Raw genomic sequence first — 6023 nt, 5'->3', positions numbered from 1 at the left:
GTTAGTACGGTTAAGAAAACGGCTTCTTCTCTTTATGCATATGAGTATGAAAAAAACGAGCTGCTTTTATTCATGCTGTTATTACGGCATAATATAACGGCTGATTTTTTCTTCCGATCGCACTAACGTTTTACGTGATTTTTTAGTTCTTTGTTGGTTTTCAGTGAGTACATCATTGCACAAGTTTAGACTACAGGTTTTGCCCAGAATGTTTTGCTTGATCCACTCTGAGTGTGTCAAGAAAGTTGCGGTAGCGACTAAAGAAGTATACAGAGCCTGACACTGACTGATGTAAAGTATACAGGGGCAGGATACTGAAAAAAGAAGTACTGTGCAAAAGTAGAAAACACTGAAAATAAAAAATATTGAAGAATTTATACAAAAATTCTCTATGCATGCTTAGGCCACAAAAAAGCATGAGGAAATGTTAGCTAATACTTTTCTTTGGCACAATTAACCATTTTTAGACGTACTGAATTATTGAGTAACTTAGAATTTAAATTGAATTCAAAAACAAATGGTTTCTGTGATTCTGTAAAAGTCAAGATTTAAATTATTGTGTGAATAAATCTTCAGAGCTTATATACGTTTTAAGTACGTGAAAGAACCAGATAATACATGAGCACTACATATAATTGGTTTAAATATTCTAGCTTTTTGACGTAGAATAATATTCTTAATGAGCGATAAATACTCAGTGACCAACATAAGCCTTTGTTTATTCATTAAGAATATTTCTCTCGTACATAACGGGGGTACATTGAAACCCAGCATTTCTATGAGGAGAAATAATATGGAACTTTTTCGTTATTAAAACGGATCAAATAAAATTTATCCGGAGGAAATTTCTTCTGTTTATATTTGTTACCAATTTCCTCGAAAAATTCAGGTTTTAGCGCATTTTCTCATTTATGTAAAAATGCCCTATTGTGCTCGTCATGTCCGTCCGTCCGTCCGTCCGTCCGTTCGTCCGTCCGTCTGTCCGTCTGTGTGCCCATCTGTCCATAACTTCACGTTTTCGTCGACGAGAAAATGCTCTCTCTGTCACTCACTGCAGTGAGTACTGAGTTATATATTTTATGTACGATTTTCACTTTTATCTATGAAAATCCGAGAAAAAACGACGAAATTCAGTACGTTTTAGAATTCGTTACTTTTAAAATTTTCTTGAACTAAAAAATGACATTGGTTTTTTCGGCCTGAGGAAACAACGGCTGGAAGCGCTTCGAATGAATCGTCAAGTGAGATTGAAATATGCACCGTCGATAACCCTAGGCCTAAACAAATCCATTTTCAAACATTCTTGGCTTCTGTGCGGAAGAAAAAAAATACAGTCTAGAAAACCAAAAAAGTATGTTCTCTAAACTTTTTCTTTCGATTCCTCTAACAAAGGCTATTATCCTCTATCTCTGAGACTTCACCCAAAATAAACTAGAATTGATTTCCATTTTTACAAAGACTTTAAACTCAGTTTTCGAAGGTATCTACCATACCAATTTTTATTCTGATTTTGTCTATAAGGACTTTTATCTTTCATTTTAAAGGATTCTGTCAAAAGAAATTATGATTGACATATTTTAATGCTGAGACTTTCATTATACTTTTTGAAGATTTCGATTTATTGAATCTGATGTCGCCTCCACTTGGCAAAAACTTTCATATTAAATGTCTAAGATTTCAATAAAAAATCTAAAATCAACTGATTTTTCAAAGATCTTAACGAAAAATCTAATATCAACTTATTTTCCATAGGTTGAGACTTGAATTTTATATGAGACTTGAAAGAGTTAAATCTCAACAATATGGCATCAACTTTTTTATCAGAATTTTTCTCATGAATTTCTTCATAAATAAAATTTTCACAAATAAGTTTCAGACACCAAGCGCATGAATTTATTCTGCGGAGGATACGCAATAAAACAATACATTAAATACCAATTGATTTTCAACAACAATAACATTTTTTCTTCTGCACAAAGGAGTTCTGAAAAACGCACTCATTAGGAATTTAATTGGCTCTCCTTACCATAAATTAAAAATATTTCTTTGGCGCTGCAGTCAACAATAAACCTTTTATTCAAAACCATTCAATATCTCTGCCAGATATTTCTCCACCTTCGTTTCATTTATAATCAAACTTTCACGCAAAAATCTCTTAGAGTTCTTAACTGTTCTCAGAATATTGAATTATTGGTGCGATTTTGAATGACTTTGTAGCAATTACTGACTACGTATGATTTCTGTTCTCTCATTTTTGCGACTTGAAAATTTTATTCATTGGAATAATTTTTCGACAATGTGAACAAATCAAATGTCCATGAAGTCTTCAAATTGTTTGAAGTTAATGTATTGAATTCAATCTGTGTTACAGATGAATAACTACAGTTTAAAAATTCTCTCCAAATGGAGATATATATAAATATAAAATGCTATTTGCTGGATTCAAAGGATCAAAGACGTTAAATAATTTTATAAAGCCACTCACTTCGTTGGGGTTTCTGTTTTTCCCCGAATTCCTGGTTTAATTATCGTCCTTTCAATGCAGCTGCGACTTGATTATTTTAAATGTTGACCGGACGTCTGTTGATGAACGAAAGAGTGGGGATTGTAGGACGGAAGATAATAGACTATGAAAGCAGTTGGTAATAATATAAGTGTGTATCAGCTCAAACTTTATAATAAAATTATTTTAGTAAAAACGATATAATGATGAACTGTTCATGATAAACAATATTTTAAAATGTATGCAAATTTTTTGGTATCGGCAATATGTCAATAATTAATCATTAGATAAAAAAGCGAGGTGGATTGAAATTTGAAGAGAGCATGACTTGCTATTTCCTGTTTTGCACGCCATCTTTTGATGTAACAAAAATTGAGGGGCTTCGGTGAGAACATTATTTTCATTTTACAAAAGAATCTTATTTTGTATTGATTCAATATTGAATATACTGCTTATAACGTGGCTGGCGCACATAACTCTCGAAAAAAATTTTAATATGTTCCGTGAATGTACAGGTCCCGCTCTCTTCGTTCATTTGAAGCCATCAATTTTGGAATATAAATTATCGAAAAAATGGAGCCGAAATTCTGTCTGCGAACGTTTTTGAAATTTGTTTAGATTTTAAGCTGCAATTTCACAAGACACTTCAGCCTCTCAACAAATTCTCTCGACGACCAACTTGAAGCTTTATAATGATCAGCTACGGAGGCATTCAAGTGCTTAGCGGTAAATGCTCTCAAATATAAAAATGGTTACGTTAAAATAAAAAAATTGTCATTAAACTAAAAAATGTTGTGCTTGAGAATAAAGATAAGTTTTACTGTTTCCTAACGATCAGCTCTGATCGGGGCTTAAATTTGAAATGATGTGACATAAAAAACTTTAGTCGATTCTTGTATCGGCCAATTACGATGCCCTGACCATAACAGATTTCTCAAATAAAGTTGTAATTTATTTGCTCCTATATATGAAAATAATTTAAGTATATTAGAATAAAGTTTTTTAGAAGAATAATTTCATAGTTTTCATAGTTTTTCATAGAAGAATAATGGACCCGTTCATAATTTATTAATATATAACGTTAGTGCGCCAATGAATTCCAAGCTTTTTTGCTGCGGTAAATACAGCCTGACCGGACAGCGGCAAATGCGATCACATCCGCGTCTATAATGGTGGTAAATATAGTCTTAGCCGGGTCTATAATAGCGGTAAATGCTGTCGCAACCACGTCTGTCATAGCGGTAAGGGCAGTCACATCCACGTCTGTCATCGTGGTGAATGGAGTCTTTTACGTGTTCACCGTTTGTGGTACACGCAGTTTTGTCCATGCTTACTTCTGCGGTAAATCAATTACAGTGAAAAAAAAATAATGCCAGAAAATTTTAAGCTCTCTTCTACTGAAGAAGTACTTTCTAACTCCAGGACAGCAGCAACAACAGCAGCAACAATAGCAGCTGTTTGGCAGGCACATAGCAATTTGCCGCGAGTATTCTTAGGATAATTTTTACCCCCAAAACTGGCCACACAAAATGCAGAAGCGACAGAGAAACTGCCTGGTCTGGCTGGAGGAAATTGCCTGGCAGTTATGAAGATTCGCCTCATTTGCCCACCCTTGAAAACAGCGCGAGTGTAGACGAGGCTTCTAAATCTTGTGGTGCACACAGCTGTGGTGAAGTACGCGTTGTGGTGAGCGCTGTGGTGCAGACAGCTGTGGTGAAGTGCGCGTGTGGTGAGCGCTGTGGTGTGCAGACAGCTGTGGTGAAGTGCGCGTGTGGTGAGCGCTGTGGTGCAGACAGCTGTGGTGAAGTGTGCGTTGTGATGAGCGCTGTGGTGTGCAGACAGCAGTGGTGAAGTGCGCGTTGTGGTGAGCGCTGTGGTGTGCTGACAGCTGTGGTGAACTGAAGGTATGTTATGGTCAGCGGTTTTACTGTACATTTTTATTTCAGTGGTGAAATAAAAGATTTTTAGAAGAGTAAAGTCATCATAAATAATTCGACATTTCTCCATTGAATTACTTTTTATGTAACTCACATATCGATTTATGTCATATATAAGTTTTTATATTAACTCATATATTGACTTATTGCGTGTCAATTTAAGAAAACATGAGTCACTTGATCAATTACACACGTATTTAAAATTCTGACAGTTAATTTAAGTAAATCTGAGTGATCCTAAAATACCTGTTCAATTGCACGCTTATTTAAAATTCAAAATTCACGCGTATTTGAAATTCAATGACGTGTTTTTAGTACCAGTTCTTCTTGTCTTCCTCTGAGCTCTCAGCCATTTTATTTAATCAGCAAAGCAAAAAAAATTATTCTCTTTCAATGACAAATAAATAATTATTTTGTTACTCGTCGTGACACCGCTGAGTTTTTCTTCAACAGGGAGAGATTCTATTAAATATTTTTTCTTCAAGTCTTAAAAACGCGTAATATTGCGCAATCTTTTATGGCGGGTAGTCTGCGTTTGAGAAAATAAATATCAATATTTTTTGTATTGTTAGGAAAATGAAAAAGTATATTTTTATCGTTGGACAAAATCAATATCACAAATATTTCAATGTTGGTGATAGTGAATATTAAAAATAGTTTTCCGTTAGGGAAAGCGAATATGAACTTTTTTTGCCGTTGAAGAAAATCAATTTTAACATTTGTTTACAATTTTGGAAACTAAACATTAAAACAAAATTCACCATACAAAATCCATTGTATTTGTACATTCATGCGCAAGATAATTTACAATATTGTTACAAGACTCCATTTCACTCTCGATAAAGAATCATTACAAAAGATGATAGTTTCATATTTAATAACTAAATTCCTGAACATATTCGTGAGTGAAAATATTTCTTTGAGTATAATTACAACAGTCGATAGTTTAATATTCAATAATATATATAAATTTGAAAACATGTCTATAGTGAAACTATATATTTGTATATCATATCACCACAACAGATAATAGTTTCATATTTAATAACAAATATTAAAAATATGTTAGTAAGCGAAATTATATACTTGAGGAATATTACAACAGATGATAATTTCATATTCACCAACTAAATTTGTGAACATGTTCCAGAGCAAAAATATATGTTTAAGTCAACATGTTTTCCAGCCCCGCACCTAACGACCTTCAGACAGCCGTGACTGATGCCGCTCGTCCGACATTTTGTTCGGAAAATATGTTAAGCAATTCAAAAGTTATCCAGAACGCAGCCTTTTTTAATAATTACACATTTTAATGCCACATAGTTTATCATATTTAAAAATGTAGGAAGGCTGCTTGAACTTATTATGATAACACGATTTTTTGCCAGTAGACTCAGGAAACGGAATAAGTGATATTGTCCAAATAGTGACTCACGTTCATACCAGCAACACTAACACGCATAAATGCCAGGTCAACCTCGATCAAGATGACCCTCACGTGGACAAAACGTATATCGCTATTTAGACAAAGTCTCACTCATTTCCCTGGCTGATGACTTATTTTACTAGTTATATTATTCGAC

This window comes from Hyalella azteca, unplaced genomic scaffold (assembly GCF_000764305.2).
Source record: "Hyalella azteca isolate HAZT.00-mixed unplaced genomic scaffold, Hazt_2.0.2 contig9203, whole genome shotgun sequence".
Classification (NCBI taxonomy): domain Eukaryota; kingdom Metazoa; phylum Arthropoda; class Malacostraca; order Amphipoda; family Hyalellidae; genus Hyalella; species Hyalella azteca.
Note: the sequence above shows the minus strand (reverse complement) of the source record.